Source organism: Cetorhinus maximus, chromosome 23 (assembly GCF_964194155.1).
Source record: "Cetorhinus maximus chromosome 23, sCetMax3.hap1.1, whole genome shotgun sequence".
In the NCBI taxonomy this organism is placed as follows: Eukaryota; Metazoa; Chordata; class Chondrichthyes; order Lamniformes; family Cetorhinidae; genus Cetorhinus; species Cetorhinus maximus.
Genome location: NC_135901.1, coordinates 40,772,507 through 40,800,431, shown reverse-complemented (window position 1 = coordinate 40,800,431; position 27,925 = coordinate 40,772,507). Strand labels below are relative to the sequence as shown.

General features: G+C 44.6%; 1 protein-coding gene and 1 non-coding gene across 2 annotated transcripts in view; one reads left to right on the top strand and one right to left on the bottom strand.

Moving 5' to 3' along the window:
- Positions 1-27,925, bottom strand: part of LOC144697994 (uncharacterized) — a 373,983-nt gene that overhangs the window by 29,317 nt on the left and 316,741 nt on the right. The gene's annotated exons all lie outside the window — the stretch shown is intronic.
- LOC144698593 (U4 spliceosomal RNA) lies at positions 6,908-7,048 on the top strand. Its single transcript, XR_013580537.1, has one exon. It is a non-coding gene; the product is annotated as a U4 spliceosomal RNA (small nuclear RNA).

Sequence of the window (27,925 nt, the reverse complement as noted above, 5' to 3'; positions counted from 1 at the left end):
CTTGACTTCAGAAAGACAGGACACAAGGTAATAAAGTACATTTCGGTAGATGGGTTATAATAAGATAGAATAACCGGGAAAGAGCATCCGTGGCATTGGGGAACATAAAGTTATATAAAGTTACAGGAAAGAAAGAGGCCATTCGGCCTGGCGTGTTGCTGTTAAAGAGCAGTTGTGATTGGTTGATCAGGAGTGGTCAATTACTCTTCCATTTCCAATTGCGAATTTAGTGAATGTTTGCTGATAACATAAATAAGAAACAGGGGGTATTTGGATAGTTTTTATTCCAACTAACCGATAATTAATTCTGCAGACCGTCAGTTAAAATCATTTGGCAACAACTGCTTAGTGAAATTGATATGTTGTTTGTATAAAATAATAGAATGGATACAGGGAGTAACAGAGAAAAAAGACTTTCAGTCCCTGCCATTAACCCAACTTAGACTGTCTCTCCCCATTCTCCAAACCAAAATGCAACACAGATCAGCCGTTCCTTGGCCGCGCAGAGGATTTTTTAGAAGCATCTCAAAAACAAACCACCGGAAAGTTTAACAACCGCGGGAGTAGAGCCCAAATCACAGGAACCTCGACCAGCACCTCAGTCCATTCGGCCACTCAACCACAGTCAGAGCAGAAACAACCATCACCTTGACCGGCATTGGCACTGAATTAGAATATACAAACCTATGATCAGCAATAGGCCATTCGGCCCCTCGAGCATTCTCAGCTACTTAATAAGATCATGTGACAACTTCAATCATCCTCCGCTTTGTTAAATGCAGCATTTAGCAGGTGAACACTCTCCGCTCAAAAATAAGCAGAAAGAAATATCCTCTTGCATCTTTGAAAACTGCTCTGTTTTTTTTCCATCTGGACCATCTTAATATGAAGCCGCAGAACTAAGGTGAATAATGTTTGGATGGTAAAAATGAGGTGATGAACCACATTGACACACACAGAGGAACACACACAGACATATACACAGAGAGTGACAGAGGACAAGGGTTTGTCTCTAAGGAGAGTCATACACCCAGAAAGCAAGCATCACACCAACCTGGCTCCGTATTTGCTCCATTTCCAACTGCAAATTTCGTGAATGAACAGAAATTGGAAAACTCCCGAGCGTTTGAATCAATTTGATTCAATGTATCCGATAATTAACTCTGTAGACACAGAGTTAAAACCAGGAATAATGAGAAGTGGGAAACCCCAGTGGATTTGGGCTCCATCGCCTTAACCACTCGGCCATGATCGCTGGCCCTATGCACAGGATGATGTTGTTAGTATAAAATCATAGATGCCTACAGCAGAGAAGGAGTACATTGGGCCCATCGTGTCCGTGCCGGCTCTGTGGGAGGGCAACTTAACGAATTCCATTATCCCACCTTTTTCCTCACAGCAATTTATATTGATTCTGTCAATCTGAGCTGGCACTTGTTCGACCCGCTGTTCAAGCTGCTCATGTACAACTTCCAATTTCCAAAACCCACCAACCTCATCACTGCAGCTCCTGTGAAACTGACAAGGTGACACAGCAGAAATTCATCACTGATGAGAGAAGATCTAATTGAGGTTATATAAGATGCTATAGGGGATAGACAAACTAGATGTGGAGCGGATGTTTCTCCTTTTGGGGCATTCTAGAACGAGAGGCCATAGTTTTAGGCAAAGGGGTGGTAGATTTAACTCAGAGATGAGGAGGAATTAGTTTTCTCAAAGGGTCGTGAATCTGTGGAATTCACTACCTCAGAGTGCAATGGATGCCGGGACGCTGAATAAATTTGAGGAGGTAGACAGATTTTTAATTAGTAACAGGTTGAAAGGTTATGGGGAGAGGGCGGGAAATTGGAGTTGAGGCCGAAATGAGATCAGGCATGATCGTATTTAATGGCGGGGCAGGCTCGAGGGGCTGAATTGCCTACTCCTGCTCCTAGTTCTTATTTTCGTATGTAAGGTACATAACAGGCTGATGATAACAGTGCCTGTTTAAACAGTGAGAGACAGTGAAGGACTGGCACCGATAAAAGTGTCCTTCAACTAGCCTGGTTCCAAAATCTCATTCGAGAAATGACAAGAAAACACATTGAATTTGCTCTATGTCTTGACTTCAAACGAACAGGATACAAGGTAAGAAAATATATTTTGCTGGATTGGTTTATAAAATGGCAGAATGAGCGTGAAAAAACAACCGTGCTGTTGGGAAATATAAAATTATAGAATGTTACACTTCTCGGTTTGGCGTGCTGCTTTGAAATAGTGGCTGTGATTGTTTGATCAGGAGTGATATTTCTGCCGGATTGAACATCAAGCAGAAAAACTTATCCCTTTACCACCCACATTTAGCCTCGCAGCATCATCCCTTTAGTCAGTTTATTCCTTGTGCCTTGCATCCTATCGCTGTCCATCAGTAACAGAAACGGAATGAGGACAACTGCAATTATTGTGGCTACAATCTGAATCTTCAACTTGTTAATACCAGCTTTAGGGTATCTTGCAACTCACCTTGGTACATGTTCCTGTGGTGTCATTAGTTACTACATTTAAGAATTGCATGAGAGGTTGGTAGATCGAGAACAGCCATATTATGTTCTCTTTTTACACCCTTGCATATTGAGGCTGCACAGTTCCAGGCTTTTTTATGACACATAAACTGCCAGAAAATATTCCCTAAAATTTGCCAATGCTGCTGTTATCCATTAACTCTTCAGCTAAAAAATATCTTGTTTTTTCCCCCAAATGGGACATGGAGAAAACTTGGTTGTGACGATACAAACCCGCGTTCAAATTCAGAAATGAGGAAGTATAGTTTAGTTCATAGACCGAAGAACCTGAGGTTGTTTTTCTGAAAGCCGAGAAAGAAAAACAGGAATTGTGATGGAGCTGATTAAAATCATGAAAGGTTCAGATAGAGAAATTAAAGAGAAAATGCTTCAAATGGATGAAGGGTCGATAACCAGATGGCACCGATTTAAGATGAGTATCCGAAGTATCAGAGGCAATAAGATGTTTTCTTTAAAATTGAAAGTGATTTATTGGAAATCACTGCCTAATGGAATGATGCAAACAGAATGAATTGCAGCCTTAAAAAGGGAAGACGAGAAGGAGGAAAATCTGCAGCATTGTGGGGAATGGGTGGGGAAGTGGGACTGGTTGCACAGCCCTTTCAGACACAGTGGGTCAAACCGTCTTCTGTATGGGGAATGGGTGGGGATGTGGGACTGGTTGCACTGCCCTTGCAGACACAGTGGGTCAAGCCGCCTTCTGTGTGGGGAAAGGGTGGGGAAGTGGGACTGGTTGCACTGCCCTTGCAGACACAGTGGGTCAAGCCGCCTTCTGTGTGGGGAAAGGGTGCAGATGTGGGACTGGTTGCACAGCTCTTGCAGGCACAGTGGGTCAAGCCGCCTTCTGTGTGGGGAAAGGGTGCGGATGTGGGACTGGTTGCACAGCTCTTGTAGGCACAGTGGGTCAAACCCCCTTCTGTGTGGGGAAAGGGTGCGGATGCAGGACTGGTTGCACTGCTCTTGTAGGCACAGTGGGTCAAACCATCTCCTCCTTTGTTGTACTTTCCTGTGACTCCGCAATTTGACTCACTTCTGAAAAATGGATCAGACCATTTCAGAAACTTAGAGTCAATTCACTGTTAAGCTCTCATCTCACTTTCATCCTTCATTCACTTTCAGCTGCCGAGGCTCCAAGTGATAGAATTCACTCCCTCAAACTCTCCACCTCTGACCACTCTCTCTCCACTCCTTTAAGATGCTCCTTAAAACCTACCCCTTTTACCACGTTCTTGGCCACCCATCCTAATATCTCCTTCTGGGTGGGTCACGATCAAACTTTGGGAATGCTCCTGTGAAGTGCTTTGCGGTGTTTTATTGGATTAAATGTCAATCAGTGAAAATTGTTGTTGTTCAGCTCCACACGGTCGGATTGGAGCTGAGGGGACAGAAAGGATCCAGCTCAGTCAGTGGCATTCTGCCTCGTGTGTGGAAGTACAGCTAGGGAGAGATACTTGAACACTTGGGCTCTATTCCTGAGCTGGATGAGTTGTTTTCCCCATGGAGACTATGAAATGTAGTGACAGAGTCAGTGATGGAAGCAGAGACCAGGGCAACATAGAAGAACATGTTAAAAAGGTGATGGAATGACAAGGGGAGAAAGAGCGTGGCAGATTAGCGGGTCTGTGAGATTAGGACTAATTCTTTTGGGGAATCTAAACATAGACTTGTTGGAGGTGACAGTCTGTTTCTGTTTGGTAATATTTCTGAAACTTTTGGATGTCAAAAACGCATCAATGGATAAATAGCAGCATGAAATATTGGGTACAGTAGATGAAGCTTCACTCATAAATTAACCTCCCACTATTGTGAGAACCCATTTATCATTCACATGGATTTGGATAGACTTTGGTAAACTGAGATGTCATGGGAATGTGTTAATTATTAATATCACCCATGGTGATTCCATGTTAAATTACCACCACGAAATCAGTTACTTGGCGCATTTTTTCTTATTCTTATTTTATTTATTTTACTTATCTTATTTATTGTGATTTATCAGTCACATGTAGGCCAGGCCAGGTGAGGATGGCAAATTTCCTTCTCTAAAGGACGTGAGTAATCAGATGTGTTTTTACGAAAACTGATGATGGTCTCATTGCTTGTGATTGCAGATTTATTAATTGAATTTAAATTCCACCAGCTGCCGTGATGGGATTTGAACCTGTGTCCTCAGAGCATGAGCCTGGGCCTCTGGATTACTCGTACAGATGTCCCGGCTTTAGAAAGACAGCTCATCCTGAAAACAGCCCCAACTTTGCATTCAAAATAAGAAAACGAACACTAGGTGGTTAGTGCACCAATCATTATAAAACAGACCAGCATTTAACTTTACAACTATGTATAAAGTATTGGAGCCAGCGTCCACAAGTTACACGTCAAACATCACACAACAATTGTCACAATGTGTTACTCATACAAAATCTAAAATATAACAATTCCAGCTACTGACCTGGAGCCTGATATTTACAAACAGTTACAACTATCATCTTAGTTGGATTTCTACATTTAGAGCAGTGATCTTAAACTCAGAGTTTAACAGTTAAATGTTACAAATGTGCCGCAGCGTTCAGAAGACATGTGTGCAATCATTAAGAATATCCAGTTAAGATGGGATGGAAGTCACTGCCATTTAATAAAATGTCTTTCTTTGGATTGTATGAAGTCTGCTTAGCAGAAAAAAAATCACCTGATTCTGAAAGGGGGTGAATATAAAGTTCGAGGTTGCTGATTTAAATTTGATTGCTTTCTTTGCTCGACTGGAGTCTTCAAAAGATGGGTTGGAAAACACAGGTGGAGCAGCACACACAGGTTAAAAAATCAATGAAATATACGCGTATTATATCAGCACATGAATAAATATCATGTTTCAGTACCTTTTAAGTAACAGATTGCTTTCATTTCTCCACTTAACATATTTGAGCCAAGTTTAATTATTGGCTCTGAAAGGTTGTATCATAATTACAACACTATGGGTGTACCTACACCACAAGGACTGCAGCCGTTCAAGAAGGCAGCTCACTACCACCTTCTCAAGGGCAAGTAGGGATTGGAAATAAATGCTGTCTCACATTCTGTGCATGGATACACAAAACTGAAAAACTACTAATCACAAATTGAAAACAAGGCTGGGATCAATTGAAATACAGATCTGTAAAAATAATAATTGCAGAAGATGCATCTTGAAATTTTAAAGTAAAGAAACAAAGCTGGAAATGTTCAGCAGCATCAGCAGCTGGGGGTGCATGATTCATCAGAACTGCTCTGTCCAGTTCCCAACAATGTATCAACATGAAGCAGAAAACTCTCTTCTCCCTGCTCCCACTCCCCCTCACTGAGTCTGAACTGGGTACAATGTGTCAACATGAAGCAGAAAACTCTCTTCTCCCTGCTCCCACTCCCCCTCACTGAGTCTGAACTGGGTACAATGTGTCAACATGAAGCAGAAAACTCTCTTCTCCCTGCTCCCACTGCTCCTCACTGAGTCTGAACTGGGTACAATGTGTCAACATGAAGCAGGAAACTCTCTCCTCCCTGCTCCCACCCCTCCTCACTGAGTCTGAACTGGGTACAATGTGTCAACATGAAGCAGAAAATTCTCTTCTCCCTGCTCCCACTCCACCTCACTGAGTCTTAACTGGGTACAATGTGTCAACATGAAGCAGAAAACTCTCTCCTCCCTGCTCCCACTCCTCCTCACTGAGCCTGAACTGGGTACAATGTGTCAACATGAAGCAGAAAACTATCTTCTCTCTGCTCCCACTGCCCCTCACTGAGCCTGAACTGGGTACAATGTGTCAACATGAATTAAAAAACTCTCTTCTCCCTGCTCCCACTGCCCCTCACTGAGTCTGAACTGGGTACAATGTGTCAACATGAAGCAGGAAACTCTCTCCTCCCTGCTCCCACTCCCCCTCACTGAGTCTGAACTGGGTACAATGCATAAGGAGCCATTACTTTGTCCAGAGTTTTCTAAAATTATTATTTATAAATAACGTTCAAAGTGGTGTTACTATTAGTTATGTTATAGCGGATTAACACAACCATTTAAACTACCCTCTGGGGAGCTTGGACACGTGCTCCCTGCAGACAGGGCATCATTTCACTTCACAAGGTATCAGAGGGAGGAATAGCATACTCCCATCCCATAAGCCTTTCCTTCTCATTTCAACATTCTGGCTGATAAATAATGTTTCAATCTGCTGATATAATTTTAGAAAATAAGTTATAATTGATAAACTCAATCCCAGGCGAGAATGTGCAATGCACTGAAATCAATTCATTTTGCTCGCCACAAATGTGAATAGTTTGCGTTTGCTAGACCACCACTTGTCCGGGGAGACTCCATTAGCTTTGCGCAGTGGCAGTATTGTAGCCAATGAGGTTTAACTGAGGCGTGATTATTGCTTATTGAAAACTTTTCCCAATACCCCGCTATGGTGACTTGCAAAAAAGTCACTATTAGCAATTTTTGGTAGTCTCTTCGGAAACTGTTTACATTTGTGAAATGATAGTGAAATAATCCCGGAGGATTCTGTTAATATTCGGCAGGCAAGGCAGCACCTGTGAAGAGGTGAGTTTTCAGTATTTATCGGTTGTGTTGATTGAACTCTGTCAGTGCTGGGGTTACTAATGCTGGTTAGACATATTCATGAAATTGATTCGGTAACACTTGTATCACTAAATATTTTCTCACCATTTACATGTTGCTGCATTTACCTGATTGAGGATTCAGCGGGAGTGTTGCTACTTTCATTGATTTATGAATCTGTCCCTCTTCTGCCATTTAGCTTCTAATTAGAAAACAATTACATCTCCCATGTATTTACATCTAACCCATTAGAAACCTATTAAGTTATTGGATTCAAACAAACCCATCAACTATTTGCTCTTCCTCAGCCCCGCAACGAGTGAGACAGGGAAAAGTAGAAAGCAGCAATTATTTGCTCTCCAACAGCCAGCAGGGGAAAGTGGCAATTGCCGTTTCAAACAGCGGGTTACTGCCCTTCTCTGGGATGCAGATACTGCAACAGGGTCCAAATCTCCCACTGCACCAAGCACGGGCTTAGGAAATCGCAGTAGATGATATCCCATTCACAAAACCTCCGAGCTGGATTTACAGAATGCAAGAGTGAGTTAGTCACATATAAAAGTAACACGCCATTTTCTAAATCTTTTCTTTGGATGTGTTAATTTCATCTTAAATTCTGCTCGTGGGAAAATGGCTGAAAGAGAGGTTGGGAAATCAAAGCTTGTAACCATAGTCCTCTCTCCCACTGCAATACTGATCCTACCAACATACAGGCATTTGGGGGAAATGATGAGTTTGAAGTCTCAGATTAGCTCCCTCTTTATATAATTAGATGGATCTAGAAGCATAGGAGAAGATGCAAGAAAGGTTTACTGGAATTATGCTAAAATTGGAAATTTATCTCATTCAAAAGAGATTGAACAGGTTAAAAAGCCTTTCTGTGGAGAAAAGGGTGAGGGATGACCTCAGCAAAGCCATTAATTTTGGAAAGGGGTTTGTAAGATGTTTCCACTTGCGGATAGACAAGAATCAATGTAAATTAGTCACCAATAAATCCAATATCCAATTCAGGGGCAACGTCTTTAACCAGAGATAAAAGCAGAAAATGATGGAAATACTCAGCATATTTGGGAATTTCTGTGGATTGTGCACCAGAGTTATGTTTTCAGGTCTGTGCACTGATTCAGTACAGTTCTGCTGAAAAGTCACAGACCTGAAATTAAAACTATGTTTCTCTCTCCACAGATGCTACCAGAGTTGTTTTAGTTCCAAAATATTGCCTTTTATTTCAGAGTTATAGCATCGCCTTTCTCTTTTCTTTGAGTAGATTGTGGAACTCATTGCCAGAAGGATTAGAGATCCAAGTCTGAGCTGGACAATCCTGCGTAAAGTCACACTGCAAATACATCATTCACCAGCTGAATGTGGAAATGGATTCCCTCGATCACCTCATTAGTTGACACAGCAGCAGTCACATCTGATGGAGAAAACTCTGCGAAGGGATTTTCTCAGTTTGGCCACGTGTTAACAATCCAACTTCAAAAGTTCAAAGGATTTAATTTGCAACAGTCACGTTCTGACTGACAAGGCAGAGTTTAAATGCTCGGTGTATGGAAGGAAAAATCACTTCTTCACCCGGACCGCTGAGAATTCAATGAATTCACCTCTAACTGCCGGGGCTTGTTCTGTTGGTAATTACACCCAGGACAGAACTTCTTTGGAAGCCCGTGTACTTTGACTGTTCTATTAATCGAATTAATAATTTCAAATTTTATCTGTAAGCGTCCGATCATCATCGGAACATGAAACATAATTTTACATGCAAGAATATCGATCTCCAATGGCGTACCTTTCACCCAGCATTCAGAGCGGGACAGAAGGTGTCCTATCCAGAACGCTAAGGCATTGCGCATGCGCATTGGGGAGTGTAATTGGCATCTACGCATTGCGGTCTCGTACCTGAGCATGCGCAGCGCTGTCCTGAGACCGGAGCGGGAGAGCTGGTGAGCAAATGGCGACTGCAGCAGAGAAATAGAGTTCGTGGGTGGGCGGGAGGAATGGAGCCAGCGGATTGGGCTGGAAGGCTTCATAAACACTTGGTACAGGCCGCAGACCCTTAATAAGAAACTACCGGTGCCGCGTTTGCAGCGAACAGACCGGAAATGGCTGGGCCTCTCCCTCTGCTCGGCCCGGGGGAGCGGCTGTGCAGCAGGGCGCATGCGCGGCCATCCTGGTCCAGGTAGCAGGAGGAGAGAATGTTGTGCATTTCTATCCCGGACTGACAGGGATGGATTTTGGAAACTCCTTTTACAGGGGGTTAAAAGGGGAGGATTTACACACAGCAAACTCAAACCAAGGGAAATATTTGTCTCTTCGCAATTTCTATCCTGGACTGACAGTGACAGATTTTTCTTATAATCTCCTTTTACAGGATGTTTTATGGGAAGGATTTGCAGATGGGAAATTCAACCAAACATCACATCAAGATCTGACAGAGTCACTCGATTCATCAGGACCTGAATATTATCGGCCTCTGAGTGCAAGCACTGAGTTCCTGATCACTCAATTACTCACTGTAAAGTTTTTTCCTCACATCCCCCCTATAGATCTTGCCTCAAATCTTAAGTCTGTGTCCGTAAACTTAATGTGAACATCTTCATGTTTCTTATCTCAACCTATCATAAACTTATACACCACCATCAAATCTCCCCTCAATCCACTTTACTCCAAGGAAAACAAACCCAGTTTCTCCAAACTAACCTTACAACTAAAATCCCTCATCCCTGACCCTGGTAAATCTCCTCTGCACTTTCTCAAGGACCCTCACGTCTTTCATAATGTGTGGTGATCACTGATTTGCACAGACCCAGATGTTCTGTGTTCGTGATATGACATCATCACACCTGGACAATTACACGGTGACATCATCACACGTTAACAATTACACGGTGACATCACCACGCTCCCCGGGTATTTCCTCAACTGGGAGATTTTTCTCTGACTCCAGTGCTTCTGATATCTTTCCAGCTGCGGGATCCAGCAGGAGATTTTAAATTTAAAAACTGTAATTATTTCAGAGTTGAGTATTTTTGACTATTCATCAACAGTTTAGGGCTTTTAGTGCTGTCCTCTGTTATCTATGAGAGATTTCATGGCTCTGGGGCTGGCGTGACTCCTTTACTGTGGATCTGAATCCATGTCCATCTATTGCTCTGTTTCATCCTCTGCTCTCCCTGATCACCTCTCTGCCATTGTCTAACTTTCTCTGTCTCTAATAATGGATGTATTTTAACTATGTTTAGGATTTTAATGTTCCTTCTGCCAAATGTGTCTAAATGAGGTTTCCACTGCTGCCCATCCCCTGACCATGTGCTGCTGGCTCCCCAGCTTTATCTTCCCACAGTATCTTTCAGGAGTTGTTTATCCTGCACTATAGTCCATCTCTCTTCCACTTTTGTGTCTATGTTGACCATCAGATTCTGCCCACACTAAAATGGTAATTAATTAATTCTGTTGTGTAATAGAATGTACCAAGGTGTTTCACAGGAGTGTTAGAAAGCAACATTTGACACTGAGCCACATGAAGAGATATCAGGGCAGATGCACAAAAATTTACTGAAAGAGGTAGGTTTTATGGATTATCTTAAAGGAGGAAAGTGAGGTAGAGAGGTTTAGGGGGGAAATTCCAGAGCTTGTGGCCTTGGCAGCTGCTGGGGGAGACAAAAAGGGTGGAGCAGTTAAAATCAGGAACACTGAGCAGGTCGGAATTAGAGAAGTGCAGTTATCTCGGAGGGTTGTGAGGCTGGAGGAGATTACAGAGGTAGGGAGGGAGAGACCATGGACGGATTTGAAAACGAGGATGTGAAATTTAAAATTGAGGTGCTCCTTAACCCAGAGGCTTTGTAAGTCGGTTAATACAGGGGTGATGGGTGAACAAGGCTTGGTGTGAGTAAGCAGAGTTTTGGATTACAGGGAGGCTGAATGTGGGAGGCCGGCCGGAAGTGTGTTCGGATAGTTAAGTCTAGACGGAACAAAGGAATGGATGACAGGTTGAGCAATTACATACAGGGATATATGGAGAGTGTGGGAAAGGACTTTGATCAGATTGAATGTTGGAGCAGGCTCAACGGTCTGAATGGCCTATTCCTGCTCCTATGTCCCTATGAATGTCTGATTCAGCCTCAGACAATTGTCAGGAAGAGGGATGGAGCCAGTGGTCAGGGAGTGGAGTTTGTAGTGGGGACTGAAGACAATGGCATCAGTCTTCCCAATATTGAAATGGAGGAAATTTCTGTTCATCCAGACAAGTCAGGACAGTGTGTGACTTGGAGGGGATCTTGGAGGTGATGGTGTTCACAAATAACCTGCTACCCTGGTCCTTTCGGTGGTGGAGGTTGAGGTTTCTGGAGACTTTGTCAAAGTTCTTGTTGTGTTGTAGGTATTCCTTCACCCGCTGCCTCTCCCACCTCTCTCTCCCTCTCCTCCCTTGTGGGCCAGAGTCTTGTGTAGGCCCAGACTGGGTGGCAGGTTCCCTTCCCTGAAGGACATTAGTGAACCAGTTGGGTTTTTATGACAATCCAGCAGTTTTCATGGTCACTTTTTCCTAGTGCCAGCCCCACAAATTCCCAGATTCATTCAGCTCAATTTCACAACCTGCCTTTGTGTTTTTGTGGGTTCTCTCTCACTCCCTTTTTTCTGTTTTAAATCAGTTTCACAGGTTTTTGGAAGAGGAGGATTTGCAGTCGGGAAACTGAAACTTAACATCACATCAGCATCTGACGGTGTCGCCCAATTTACCGTAACATGAATATCATCGGATTTTGAACATGGAAGGAAAAGACACCGCTCAGAGTGGGGAGAAACCGTGGAAATGTGGGGATTGTGGGATGGGATTCAGATTCTCATCTGAGCTGGAAACTCATCGCCGCAGTCACACTGGGGAGAGGCCATTCATCTGCTCCCAGTGTGGGAAAGGATTCAGTCAGTCATCCAGCCTGAAGACACACCGGCGAGTTCACACTGATAAGAGGCCTTTTAAATGCTCAGACTGTGGGAAGTGCTGTGAAAGTTCTGAGGAACTAATGTGCCATCAACGTGTTCACACTGATAAGAGATCGTTCAGGTGCTCTCACTGTGAGACTGGCTTCAGACGTTCATCTCATCTCACTGTACACCAGCGAATTCACACTGGAGAGAGGCCGTTCACCTGCTCCCAGTGTGGGAAAGGCTTCATTACCTCATCCAATCTACTGATACACCAGCGAGTGCACACTGGAGAGAGCCCTTTCCAATGCTCAGAGTGTGGAAAATGCTATAAATGTTCCGGGGAACTGATGTCCCATCAGCATGTTCACACTGATGAGAGACCTTTCAGGTGCTCTCACTGTGGGGCTGGGTTCAGGCGAGCATCTCAACTCACTGAACACCAGCGGTTTCACACTGGGGAGAGACCGTTCACCTGCTCTGAGTGTGGGAAGGGATTCACCACCTCATTCAACCTGCTGAGACATCAGCGAGTTCACACTGACAAGCGACCCTTTAAATGCCCAGACTGCGGGAAATGCTATAAAAGTTCCGGGGAACTGATGTCCCATCAATGTGTTCACACTGACGAGAGACCGTTCAGGTGCTCTCACTGCGGGACTGGGTTCAGGCGATCATCTCAACTCACTGTACACCAGCGAATTCACACTGGGGAGAGACCGTTCACCTGCTCTGAGTGTGGGAAGGGATTCACTCAGTCATCCCATCTGCTGAGACACCAGCGAGTTCACACTGGGGAGAGGCCGTTCACCTGTTCCAGGTGTGGGAAGGGATTCACTCGCTTATACCATTTACAGAGACACCAGCAAGTTCACAAGTAACTACACTGATTGGATGTTGTTGTGAAATCACATCCAGGACTGAACCATGTTCATTGGAGTCTCTTTCTGCTGATGTTAATAAACTCCAGGTCAGATATCGGGAGCAATATCCTGGATAAAAGTCAAATAAATCAGCTTTGTGTTAAACTCACCGTGTATCAAGTGTTTTTAATCTCTCAAACACAAGTTAGTTCCTTTTGAAGGGTTCTTCCTCACCCCCGTCTCCTCCATCCTCACCTCCAACAACAAGTGGGAGGAGCTCCTGGGGCAGAAAATTACGCTGGGTGGGTGAGCGTCCCGACGTCATCGCGCAGTCCCGCAATATTTCACCAACAATTAAGAAGCCTGTAAGGCCACTAAGAAGTTAATTAAATTCAAATTTACGCTGCCCATCGAACCTAATGGTTGGCGGGCGGGCGAAAAGACCAAGCGGCCTTTACCTTTTTCAGGAAACCTCATCCACGGGCGAGACGAGGTCACCTGAAGCAAATCAAATTTTACACTTGAATTAAAAACATGAAACAAAAACAGAAAATGCTGGAAAAACTTAGCAGGTCTGACAGCGTCTCTGGAGAGACAAACAGAGTTTAGCTTTTTTGCAAAAGTATTTTGCAGTCTTTTGCTTTTATCTTATTTAATTCACTGCCACTTCTCTTCCAGGAATGCCGACCTTGAAGAAGTACGGCCCTGCAGTATTTTGCTTTTATTTTATTAATTAAAAACATGTCCCTGATCATGTGACAGAGTGACATGAGGGGACATGTTTCATAACCTGTATAAAATTTTTAATTTCTTTTTCAAGTCATTCTATCTCCCTGAGACAGCTCTCTGCCTCAGGGAGATTATGTAGCTCGCTCTCGCGTGCATGCACAAAGGTCACACTCGCCCAGCTCGCACTCCACCCCCCGCCTGCACAGGCAGGGCTGAGCACTGCTGCTCACGTTTCACGCAGCGCAGGCCTTAATTGGCCCCCAGCATGAAATTGCCTTCCGGGCCTGATTGCAGGCAGCGGTCAGCTTCCCAACTGCCCCACTCGCCCCACCGAACCCGCACGCCAAGGGCAAAATTCTGCCCATGGAGCTTCTTTGTCACTAAGATTGAGAAAATCCGATCAGCTGCCTCTGCTGCTTCCCTCCCTTCCACTAGCCCACCGGGACAAACTGTCTGAACCCTGAACCCACATTTTCTCCAGTTTCTCTCCCATCGCCCCTCATGCCCTCTCAGTGCTCATCTTGTCCATGATACTCACTTTCTGTTGTACTGACCCCACTCTCACTGATCTACTGATCACCCAACTTCTCCATGTTAGCTGATATTATTCACAGATTTGTCTCTCTCTTCTGGTACTGTCCCTCTCACCTTTTAATCCAGCATCCTGACCCAACCTAAAAACAGGATCTATCTTTGCCCCCTCCAATTTCCCATCTCCATGCTACCACTAGGTGATGTCACCCAAAAGCACCGTGTTACGTTACACATGTACACTGACCATCCCTCTCCATTCCTCCACTGTTACTAAATTATCAAACTGCTTAGCCCACATCCAGTACTGGATGAGCAGAAATTTCCTCCAATTAAAAATTGAAGGCAAAAGCCATTGTCTTCAATTACCACTACAAATTCCATCCCATAACTACTGAGACCATCCCGATGAGTTATCATAAGGGTACGTTGTCCTATGTTTATCAACCCAGGAATCTTTCTTCCTAAACAAGGAAGAGAGAGAGAGAGAACTATTTCTGTAATGTTCATTAACTTTCTGAAGATTTTATAAGGTTAATTAAACAGTTATTTCTCACAGATCTCTCCACCTTGAGAAGGGAATATCCTTTCTGACTTCTCACAACTGATTTCTGACTAACCTCACTATTTCTAAGCTACGAGCTTGTTTTCCTAATTTCTTGATGACAAACTGTAGATAACATACTAAAGCTACTAGAATGATCAGAATCAGCAACACAAACACTTGAGCTGCCACCAAGAATAAATGTCAAAACTTTTCCGCTAAAATGTGATAACTATCGACTTAGATTCATCCTCCCCATCTGCTGATCATCTCACACAATTCTAAATTATAGACATGTTGTAATTACATCTGGTTCAAACAAAAGTTTATGCACAGACTTTAAAGATTCTTCAGCTCTCTTAACCTACATCCTCTTCGTGGATATTTTCTAAATCCAGATTCCATTTCCTTCTTCAAATTAATTTGACTCACTTTGATATGTTCAAGGTGTTTAATTCTTTCCTGAATGTTTGAGAGACAATTTTTATCTGGAAAAGGTCTTACTGTATTGATAATTTAAAACGTTGTGTCATTCTACTGGCCACAATAATCACTCATGCCCTGTTTTTTCTCCTTCATTCATGGGATATGGGCTTCGCTGGCTGGGCCAGCATTTATTGCCCACCGCTAGTTCCACTTGAGAAGGTGGTGATGAGCTGCCTTCTTGAACCACTGCAGTCCATGTGGTGTAGCTACACCCACAATGCTGTTAGGAAGGGACTTCTAGGATTTTGAACCAACGACAGTGAAGGAATGGCAATATATTTCCATTTCAGGATGATGAGTGACTTGGAGGGGAATTTCCAGGTGGTTGTGTTCCCATCTATCTGCTGCCCTTATCCTTCTAGATGGTAGTGATCATGGGTTTGGATGGTGCTGACGAAGGAGCCTTGGTGAATTCCTGCAGTGGTCATCATCAAAGCCCATCTACTCTCATCCATCTTCCACCACTTGGCCCGTAGCCCTGTTAGCTGTGGTGTTTCAAGTGTTCATCTAAATGCTTCTTAACTCTTGTGAGGGTTCCTGCCTCTACCACTCCCTCAGGCACTGAGTCCCACATTTCACCTGGGCCTGGGGATTTATCCACTTTTAAGGCCGCCATTAGAGACTGAGTCTCAGTTAATAATTGTCTGAATCTGGGGATGGGAGGGGCAGATTCTGTTAGCAAATGGATTGAAAAATAAAAAAGACCAAGTCCCAGCTCATACCATTCGCACCTTATGATAACATAGTTATGGGTAATCTTGAGGATGGATAGAGTCGTATTAGAAACATTTCAGGGAAGGTTCACTCAGTTGATTTCTGGGATGAAAGCATTGTCTTTCTTTTAAAATTCATTCATGGAATGTAGGCTTCACCGGCAGGTTCCAGATAGACCCCACCCTCTGGGTGAAAAGAAAATCCTCAAATCCCCTCTAAACCTTCTGCCCCTTAACTTAAATCTATGCCCCCCTGAGTATTGACCCCTCCACTAAAGAGAACAATGTCTTCCTATCCGCCCTATCTATGCCCCTCATAATTTTGTACACCTCTATCAGGTACCCCCTCAGCCTTCTCTGCTCCAAGGAAAACAACCCCAGCCTATCTAGTCTCTCTTCATAGCTGAAACTCTCCAGCCCAGGCAACATCCTGAGTGAATCTCCTCTGCACCCTCTCCATTGCAATCACATCCTTCCTATAGTGTGGCAAACAGAACTGCACAGAGTACTCCAAATGTGGGCTAACTAATGCTTTAAACTGCTCCATCATAACATCCCTGCTCTTGAATTCAATGCCTCGACTAATATGTCGACAATGTTTGACACAAAGCTGATTGATTAAAGCTTTCTACAGGATATTAAACTCCAGCCCAGTGACAGGGATTATTAACATCAGCAGAAACAAACCCCAACTGTCGGAAAGAGCATGGTTCAGTCCTGGATGTGATTTGCAGCAATAATAACAGCAGAATCCAACCCCGGGAGTCACTTGTGAATACATTGGTCTGTCTGCAGGGTGGATTAATAACTGAATCCCTTCCCACACACGGAGCAGGTGAATGGCCTTTCTCCAGGGTGAACTCGCTGGTGTGTCAGCCGGAGGGGTTCCTTCCCACACACGGAGCAAGAGAAAGGCCTCTCTCCAGTGTGAACTTGCTAGTGTGTCAGCAAACCCATTTTGCTTTTATAGCTTTTCACACAGTCGGCACGTTTAAAAGGTCTCTTTTCAGAGTGAACACGTTGATGTGATGTGAACTGGGTTAGTTGAGTGAATTTCTTCCCACACTTGGAGCAGTTGAATGGTTTCTGCCCAGTGTGAACTTGCTGGTGTGTCAGCAGAATCTTTCTGCTTTTGAAGCACTTTTCACAGTCAGAACATTTAAAAGGTCTCTTGTCAGAGTGAACAAGTTGATGTGAAGTGAGGGTACTTATCTGAGTGAATCCCTTCCCACAGTCAGTGCAGGTTAATGGCCTCTTCCCCGTGTGAACTCGCTGGTGTATCAGCAGATTCCTTTTGCTTTTAAAGCTCTTCTCATAGTCGCAAAATTCAAAAGGTCTCATGTCTGAGCAAACAAGTTGATGTGAAGTGAGGTGGGTTAGTAGAGTGAATCCCTTCCCACACTCGGAGCAGATGAAAGGCCTCTCCCCAGTGTGAGTGCGCTGATGAGTTTCCAGCTCAGATGGGGATCTGAATCCTAACCCACAGTCCCCACATTTCCACGGTCTCTCCATGGTGTCAGTGTCCCCGTGTCTCTCCATATTGGACGATCAGTTGAATCCTTGTCCACACACAGAACACTTGCACAGTTTCTCCCCGCTGTGAATGGTGAGATGTTTTTTTCAGGTAGTGTAACAGATTAAAGCTCTTTCCACAGTCAGTTCACTGGAGCACTCTCACTCGGGCGTGTCTGTGTCTCGGTGCATTTCCAGTCACACTGACGTTTGAAATCTTTTCCCACAGACAGAAGAGACAAATATTTCTCCTTCCACAGTCAAAGGTCAATGTTATTCAGGTCCAACGTCGGGAGTTATAGACCAGTCAGCCTGACGTCAGTCGTGCGGAAAATTCTAGAGTCCATTATAAAAGATTTAATAGCTGAGTACTTGGAAAAATAAAGTGGCAGAATGGGACTGAGTCAACGTGGATTTATGAAAGGGAAATCATGCTTGACAAATCTACTGGAATGTTTCGAGGATGAAACAAGTAGAGTTGATGAGGGGGAGCCAGTGGATGTGGGTTATTTGGACTTTCAGAAGGCTTTCAACAAAGTCCCACATAATAGATCAGCATGTAAAATTAGAGCACATAGGATTGGAGGTAGTGTATTGAGAGATATAGAAAACTGGTTGGCAGACAGGAAACAAAGAATAGGAATAAATGGGTCTTTTTCCAAATGGCAGGCAGGCAGTGACTAGTGGGGTAGCGCAGGGATAGGTACTGGGACTCCAGTTTTTCACAATATATATCAATGATTTAGATGAGGGAATTAAATGTAATATCTCCAAATTTGCAGATGACACAAAGCTGGGTGGGAAGGTGAGCGGTGAGGAGGGAGCAGAGATGCTTCAGTGTGATTTAGACAAGCTGAGTGACTAGGCAAATGCATGGCAGATGCAGTATAATTTGGATAAATATGAGGTTATCCACTTTGGTAGCAAAAACAAGAAGGAATATTATTATCTGAATGGCTATAAATTGAGAGAGGGAAATGTGCAACGAGACCTGGGTGTCCTCGTACACCAGTTGCTGAAGGTAAGCATACAGGTGCGGCAGGCAGTAAAGAAGGCAAATGGTATGTTGGCCTTCATAGCGAAAGCATTCAAGCACAGGATTAGGGATGTCTTGCTGCAATTATACGGGGCCTTGGTGAGACCATACCTGGAATACTGTGTGCAGTTTTAGACTCCTTATCTGAGGTAGGATGTTCTTGCTATAGAGAGAGTGCAGCGAAGGTTTACCAGACTGATTCCTGGGATGGCAGGACTGACATATGAGGAGAGATGGAGTTAGTTAGGATTAAATTCGCTGGAGTGCAGGAGAATGAGGCGGGATCTCATAGAAACCTATAAAATTCTCACAGGACAAGGCAGGGGAGATGCAGAAGGATGTTCCCGATGGTGGGGGTGTCCAGAACCAGGGGGTGCAGTCTGAGAATATGGGGTAGACCATTTAGGACTGTGATGAGGAGAAGTTTATTCACCCAGAGAGTGGTGAGCCTGTGAAATTCGCTACCACAGGAAGTAGTTGAGGCCAAAACCTTGAATGTTTTCAAGAAGGAGTTACAAATAGCTCTTGGAGCGAAAGGGATCAAAGGATATGGGGAGAAAGTGGGAGCAGGTTATTGAGTTGGATGATCAGCCATGATCATAATGAAAGGTGGAGCAGGCTCGAAGGGCCGAATGGCCTACTCCTGCTCCTATTTTCTATGTTTCCTGCTGAATCGAATGACACTGTCAGTGATGTTTGGTTTGAGTTTCCGATCTGCAAATGATCTCCCTCTTGTACCCTGTAAAAGCAGTTTACAAAAATATTCACTGTATGTACAGGATAGAAATTCAAAGCAGAAAATTCGAGTTTCTTTGGTACATTATTCACCCAAACATGTGGTTCAATCAAACTGAAAGAAGCTCAAATCAGCAACAAAGTCCCAACAAAAGCAAAGGGAACGTTCCTAACTCAACCAGGATGTTGTTTCCAGTATCTATGAGACACTCTGTACCCTGAGGTGCCCACCGGTTGTGGGAGGTGTCAAGCGTACCGGTGGATAATGCATGTTCCCTCACCAGGGACCCGCGGGCACGGACAAGACCATGGAAGAGAGGTCGGCAGCCAATGTGACCAGACCCATCCTGGATCTAGAAATCCCTGTGTTAAACAGGCCCATGAACAGTTACAGGAGAAGATTCTCTGATTTAACAAACCCACCACCCCGCCCCCATCCCACCCCCCCACCCCCACCCCCCCTTTACACTGGGCAGCCAGAGATTAGGATTGTGGGGTTGAAGTATCGCCAGAGGTTGAGGATCAGCACATCTCACCCTGAATATATAAATGTCCCATGGACTCACTCACTGTTACATCCACAAGAAGGCCATGCATGCGCCCTGCTCCCTGCTGAAACAGGATGGCGGCCGTTACCCTGGGTCTGGGTTTCGGGGAAAATAAATATATCAAAACTCAATAAAATTAGCGATCAAATTATAGAGAAACCTGAATGTAACAGAACATCCATTATCCACCGGAAAGATGGGGAGCGGGAATTGTCCATCTCAGTATCGTCAATAGATACTTAATGAGGGGACATTATTCTCTGTGTCTTTCCCGGACATGGAGATGGAAAAGGGGCAAATGAATGAACTTTAAACACCTCGTCCACTTGGCACAGTAACTGTCTGAAACTCAGAATAGAAACCACATGGAACAAAATACTGACAAATACTCAACTGCTGGCTAAAAATAAATACAAATATATATTGGGGGAGACGGTGCCACAGTGGGAATGTTACTGGACTAATAATCCAGAAAACCAGCTTGATGTTCTGGGGACAGGGGTTCAAATCCCACCACAGCAGCTGGCGGGATTTAAAATCAGTTATTAAATCTGGAATTGAAAGCGAGTCTCAATAAGGGCGACAATTAAGCCATTGTCGATTGTCATAAAAACCGACCTGGTTCACTAATGTCCTTTTGGGGAGGAAATCTGCCGTCCTTACCTGGTCTGACATGTGACTCCAGATCCACATTGAAATGTGGTTACTCTTAATAGCCCTCTGAAATGGTGTGGCAAGCGCTTGCTTCAAGGGCAACAAATGCTGGCCCTCATTCCATGAAAGAAAGTTTTTAACATCACCGCCACTGAATGGCTACAATTTCGGAAGGAAGTGAAGACAGAGGGTCCAGAAAAGATGCAAGAGAACGCTTCGCCTTCCAAGGATAACAAACCAACTTCACCTCGCCTAATTGAAGTTCCGATCTCTCGTGAATCTTTCCTCCACACTTTCACATTCTTCCTAAAGCTCAGAATTGGACACAATGCTGCAGTTGGGTCCAAAGCAGTGTTTTATTCAGGTTCATTCTAACTTGGTTGATTTTGTACTTTATTCCCGTATTCATAAAGCCCAGGATTCCACATGCTTTATTCACTAATTTTTCAGCCTGCCCCGCCATCTTCAATGATTTGTGCACATATAGCCCCAGATTACACTGCTCCTTTTACAATTGTATCCTTTATTTTATATTGCCTCTCCTTGTTCTTCCTACCGAAATGAATCACTTCACACCTCTCTGAATGAAATTTTATCTGCCACCTGTCTGCCCGTTCTACCATCTTGTCTGTGTCTCCTTGAGGTTTATCACCATCCTCCCCACTGTAAACACAACTTGAAAATTTGGTGTTGTTTTCAAATTTTGAAATGCAGCCCTGCACACACAAGTCTGGATCATTAATATATATCAAGAAATCAGAGGTCTGACGACCGACCCCTTGTGATCCCACTGTATACTTTTCCTCAATTTTAAAAAGTAACCGTTCACCATGCATGTTGTTGCCTGTCACACAGCCAATGCTGCCTCTGCCCCCTGGATTTTAACTCTGCTGACATGCCTGTTACTTGGCACTGTATCAAATGCCATTTAGCAGTTCATGTGCACATCAACCGTGTTACCCTCATCATCATTCTCTGTTGCCTTATCAAAAACTCAAGAAATTTACTTCAACACGATTGTCCTGAACAAATTGTACAAGTGACCTAATTTTGACCTGAATTGCCGCTTCTAAATGCTTTCCCGCACAAGAGGTTAAACTGACTGGTCTGTCAATGCTGGGCTGACCCTTCCATTTAAGATTACTAAGGATTTAATATTAGTGCCAGGAAATCGTGAGGAGTTGTGAAATTGTAACATTTAAAGACACTGATAACTGATAAATAGCTCAATAAATAATCAGTTTTCAAGACATAAAGTACAGATAAATTAATTTATGAATAACTGAATTGAATTATTAATAATGTCAGGTAGAGTGCTTGGAATAGAGAAACGAACAATTCTGCAAGGCTTAAAACATGAAATGAAAAGATTAAAAACTGGAAACACTCAGCAGGTCTGGAAGAATCTGTAGAGAGAGAAACAGAATTAACGTTTCAGGTCTGTGAGCCATTGAAAGGTGGAAGAGGAACAGAAGGGAAGGTCTATGAAAGGCTGCAGGGCGAGAGAGATTAACTGACAAAAGGCTTCATAATGCAAGGTCAAAGGGAGTGGTAATGGGACAATTAAAAACACAAAAGCTGTTTCTAGATTAGGTGTGAATGGCACGATAACAACAGTCTGAATGCAATGGGAAGAAAATGAGAGAAATAAGAAAGGAAAACTAGGACTTAAAGAAATAAGGAACAAATGAGGGCAGAGATAATTACTTGGTTAAACAGGGATCCAGGGACAAAAGCAGAAGGTAGGATTCACTTTGAATGGAGCAGCATGATAGAGACAAGTCAGAGAATCATGGAATGGTTGTAGCAAAAGAAGGAGGCCGTTCAGCCAGTCGTGTCTGTATTAGGCCCCTGAAGGGACAATTTACCTAATGCCACCTCCCTGCCTTTGCCCCATAGCCCTGCAATTAAACAAAATTGAACAATTCTTAAACAAAACTTGTATGAAACAAGCTGTTTACACGAAGGGACAGCAGAAAAAAAGAAAAGCAACTTGGTTACAGAGTGTATCGGGGGTGGGGAGCAGCATAATGTACCTGTGCAGGTCAGTGAGGATCCCCAAGGTCCATCAGCCGTCTGCATGCAGTGTTTAGTGGGCCCTGGGGGAGGGGGGTGATGGAGCCATTTGGGACACAGCACAGGGCAGGAGGTCACCCCTCCCCCACTGTCATGGTAACACGAAGGACTCACCTTGGACTGTCCCAAACCTGGGCCAGGCGGGGTCAAGGTGCAGGAAGCTGCAAGCTGGTAGGTTGAGCTATGAACTGGGCGGAGTTTGTCCCCTTCACTGTCAGGGCTGACGGCCTGAAGGTGCTGGGGATATGGTTCGGAGGGACCAGAGCATGCGTTAGAAACTGGAAGGAGCGAGTGTCTATGGTGAAAAGGAAACTGGGCATGTGGGAGCAACGCTCCCTCTCCATTGCGGGTAAGAACCTGGTCATCAGGTGTGAGGCACTCTCGCTGTTGCTGTACGTGGCGCAGGTCTGGCCCATTCCACACTCCTGCGTGGTGGCGATCACTCGAGCCATCTTCCGCTTTATCTGGAGGTCAAAAATGGATCGTGTCCGCAGGGACGCGATGTACAAGCCTCTAGATAAAGGGGGAAAAAACGTGCCCAACATCGCCCTCATACTGATGGCCACCTTTGTGTGTGGTTGCATCAAGCGGTGCGTAGACCCTCAGTACGCAAACACCAAGTGTCACCACGTGCTGAGGTTCTACCTGTCCCCGGTGTTGCGAAGGATGGGTCTGGCCACGCTGCCGCGGAACGCTCCAAGTAGTTGGACCGTGCCGTACCACCTGTCCCTGGTGGAAAAATTTATGCAGAAAAACCCCTTTGACCACAAGTCCATCAGGCAGTGGTCAGCACGTAACGTCTTAGAGTCCCTGAGGGAAACGGAGAGGGTGGATCCTGTGGGATGGTTCCCCGAGCAGACTGTCAAAGTCATTTGGCAGAATGCCTCATCGCCAGAACTTTCCAACAAGCACCAAGATGTGGCTTGGCTGGTGGTGAGAAAGGCCCTCACCGTCAGATCCTTCCTACACGCCAGGAGTCTCACCCCCTCGGCACGTTGCCCTCGAGGTGGCTGTGGTGGGGAAGAGACCGTTGTTCACCTCCTTGTAGATTGTGCCTTTGCAAAGAAGGGCTGGAGAGAGATGCAGTGGTAGCTGTCGAGGTTCATCCCGAGCAGTTCTGTGACACAGGACTCTGTGCTTTACGGGCTGTTCCCAGGGACACACACCGAGACAAACATCAACTGCAGCTGGAGGATCATCAACTCAGTGAAAGACGCGCTTTGGTCTGCCCGAAACTTGTTGGTCTTCCAGCACAAAGAGTTGTCCCCGACCGATTGTTGCGGACTGGCACAATCCAAAGTCCAGGACTACGTGCTGAGGGACGCACTAAAGCTTGGGGCAGCTGCCGCAAAGGCGCAATGGGGAAGGGTCGCTGTCTAAGACCTTTCTGCCACAGCGCACCGAGAGACTGGGAACTGTTTAGAGCCCCTCGGGCTGTACAGCTCAAAATGAAAGGCTGTAAATGATTGTAATATTGTTTGTACTGATGCACCTGGTGATACATTTTGTAAAAGTTTAACCTGGATTGTACCCTTGTAATGGTGTTTTTGTAATGGTTTGGAATGTGATTGAAGATATTTTATGAATAAAGTATATTTTTGCAAAAAAAAAGACTTCCTAGATAAACCTCCAGGTTCTGAGTGTTCACTCCGTTTTTCCGCGACAGATTCTGTGGTGACAAGTGGTCCTCGTGTTTTTATCTGAGACAGGCCTCAGCCCAGTCATTTTCCCCGAGTGTTGATGTGATGGTTCAAGCGAAGAGATGCCGGGTACCGGGAGCAGCAGGAACAATAAATAAAACCGAGGTGTCAGTAAATACTGATATAGTTTATTTGTATCTAGTTCCATTTTTATAAATTCTGCTGAATGTGGCCCTCACCCAGTGTCAGGATATTGGATCAGAGCCACCATGGAAAATGAATTTGACACCAGTGAGATAGACAATGTCAACCGGATCCTCAGTATCTCTGTCACCTCCTCCAGCCCCACAACCCTTCCTGTAAATACAAGGTGTTGTTCTTGGATTACACCCTGAGATAGACAATGTAATTATATTTTAACCTTTATTCTTCAAGTAAAGTATTTTCATTCAGGCTGTTCTCAAGGTTGTGCAAGATGAAACCAAACAGTGATTTATTTGTACTTCTTGCAGTTTAGTTACTGTATTCATTTCTCACGATGTGATCTGCTCTACACTGGGAAGACCAAACACAGATTGGGTGATCACTTTGTGGAAGAACCTCCGTTCAGTCTGTCAGCTTGACCCTAAGCTTCCGGTCACTTGTCATTTTAATTCTCCGCCCCACTCCCACTCTGACCTCTCTGTCCTCGGCCTCCTGCAATGTTTCAATGAAGCTCAATGGGGACTCGAGGAACAGCAGCTCATCTTTCAATTAGGCACTTTACAACCTTCCACACTCAACATCGAGTTCAGCAGTTTCTGCACCAACAGTGAGTTGTCAGGATCTGGAACATTCTACCTGGAAAGGTGCTGGAACCTGATTCTATCAGGAATTTTAAAAGGGAGTTGACAGGGATTTGGGATTGAGGAACTTACAGGGTTACAAATAGAAAGTGGGTGTGTGGGACGAATACAACTGCTCTTTCAAAGAGACAGCACAAGCACAAAGGGTTGAATGGCCTCCTTCTGTGCTCTAAGTTTCGATGATTCTAGGAGTTGGCCATTTAGCCCCTCGAGTCTGTCCCACTATGCAATCAGATCACGGCTGATCTGTGACCCTTTTTCTCCTGTCCCTTGATTTATACCTTGTGTTAGGAAGGATCTATCAATGCCAGATTGAAACTGAACATTGATCAAGCATGAACTGCTAATTCAGGAAGAGAATTCCAAACTTCTCCCAACTTTTTCTGAAGAAGATTTTCCTAATCTCACCCCTGAAAGTTCTGGCTCTAAGTTTTAGACTATGTTCCTCAGTCCTGGATTCCCCAACCAATGGAAATTGTTCCCCTCTATTTACCATACCATGTCCAATTTATATCATGAAAACTTCGAGAAAATCCTCCTCAATCTTCTAAATTCCAGGGAATACAAACCTCACCGTGAGATGATGAATATTGGCAGAATGAATAGGGTACTCAATGGTACAGTCCTAAAGGGTGTGTAGGGACTGGGGGACCTGGGGTTGATGTGCACACATTTGAAGGCGAAAGGACATATTGAGAGAGCAGTTCGCAAAATATATGAGATCGTGGGCTTCATAAGCAGATTTAATGTGTATAAACACAGGGAAAATAAGCTGACCCGTCATAAAGCTCTGGTTAGGTCACAACAGGAGTATTGCATCCAGTTCTGGTCTCCACACTTTAGGAAAGGGGTGAGGGTCCTTGAGAGGATGTGGAGGAGATTTACCAGAATGGTTCCAGGAAAAAGGGAATTCGGTTACAAAGTGAGATTGGAGAAGCTGAAGTTGTTCTTCTTGGAGTTACAGAGTTGAGGGGAGATTGGATAGAGGTGAACAAGATTGTGACAGGTTAAGATAAGGTGGACAAAGAAAATGTTGTTTCCATCTGGTGACGGTACAAAGATTAGGGGGACACAGATTGAAGGTTATAGGCAAACGATACAGGGCAAATGCAGGGAGGAATATTTTACACAACATGTGGTAATAACACAGAACTCACTGCCTAGGAGCAGGCTGGAAGCAGACATGATAAATGCTTTAAAATTAAATTGGACCAGCATTTAAGAGAAATAAACATGCAGGGGGTTGAAGACACAGTGGGGCAATGAGACAGACTGGACTGCTCTACAGAGAGCTGGCATTGACTCAATGGGCTGAATGGCCTCTATCTGTGCTGTAATTACTCTGATGCATTTGTTTGACCACTCCTCATAATTTAACCCTTGGAGTCCAGTTGTTATTCAGGTACATCTGCACTGCTCTCCCACTAAGGCCAATATAGTCTATCCTTCCTAAAGTGTGATGCCCAGAACTGAACACAGTATTTCTGTCCTGATGAAAGGTCATGTTGACTCGAAATATTAACTCTGTTTCGCTGCACATATGCTGCCAGGCCTGCTGAGTACTTCCAGCATTTTTTTATTGTTATTACAGTGGTTCAGGTGCAGTCTAACCAGGATTTTGAAAATGTCGGTGCTTTTCCCACAAACAGAACAGAGAAACCTTTTTCCTTCCACAGTCAAAGTCCGATGATATTCAGGTCCTGAGGAATCGAGTGACTCTGTTTGATCTTGATGTGAAGTTTGGTTTGAGCTTCCCCGTCTCCAACTCCGTCCCATTGAAAATCCTGTACAAAGGAGACTATAAAAAATCCATCCCTGTCAGTCCAGGATAGAAATTAAGAGACAAACATTTCTCTGGGTTGGAGTTTGCTGTGTGTAAATCCTCCCCTTCTAATCCCCTGTAAAAGGAGTTTCCAAACACTCGGTGTAAACTGGGCTCCGGGAGTTTGTAATCCGGGTTTGGAGTCCGACACCGGGTGTTTGTGAATCCTCCCAGTGCACCCTCCGGCTCCATTCCTCTACTGCACTCGGCCCTTTCTCACCCGCTGGACTTTCAACCCGACCGCCTTCATCCCGATCCCCACCCGCGCTGCGCATGCTCCAATTCAAACCCGGCCACGCCCCTCATTCACTCCGATTGGCCAGAGGAAGAGCCGCTCCCGCTGATCCTCCAGGCCCGCCCCCTGTCCCTATTGGTCCGGAGCTGCCGTCAATCATTCTGAGCTGAAGCATGTGTAGCGCGTGAAATCAGGCGTGAGGAGAGCTGGAGCGAACGGATTTAAAATGCGGGATTTACAAAGACCGAGTGCGGACTGAGAGCTGGAAAAAAAACTCCGTGAGCATAGATAGGGCTGGCGGGTGAGTTGGGAGGCTTTATGAATTCACTGCCTCTGTCCTAAACCCTCAATAAGGAACCATCCTTCCAAACACAGATTAGGCCATTTCTCCGGAAGTAGGCCCGAGTTAACGGCCGCCATCTTTATTCTGAGGCAAGGAGCAGCAGAGCGCATGTGCGGTCACCATCTTTATAGGGGGCAAGAAGCAGCAGAGCGCATGTGCTGTCACCATCTTTATTGGGGCAAGGAGCAGCAGAGCGCATGTGCGGTCACCATCTTTATAGGGGCAAGGAGCAGCAGAGCGCATGTGCGGTCATTTTTTATATGGGGCAAGATGCAGCAGAGCGCATGAGCGGTCACCATCTTTATAGGGGGCAAGGAGCAGCAGAGCTCATGCGCGGTCTCTCTTTATAGGGGCAAGAAGCCGCAGAGCGCATGTGCGGTCACCATCTTTATATGGGGCAAGGAGCAGCAGCGCATGTGCGATCACTATCTTCTATTAACATCATAAATCATCCCAGCGAGCTAAACAGGGAATCATAAAATAAAGTATAACATTCAGACACACAAGGAGGTGACCAAAATACTTAAATAGTCGCTTGTTT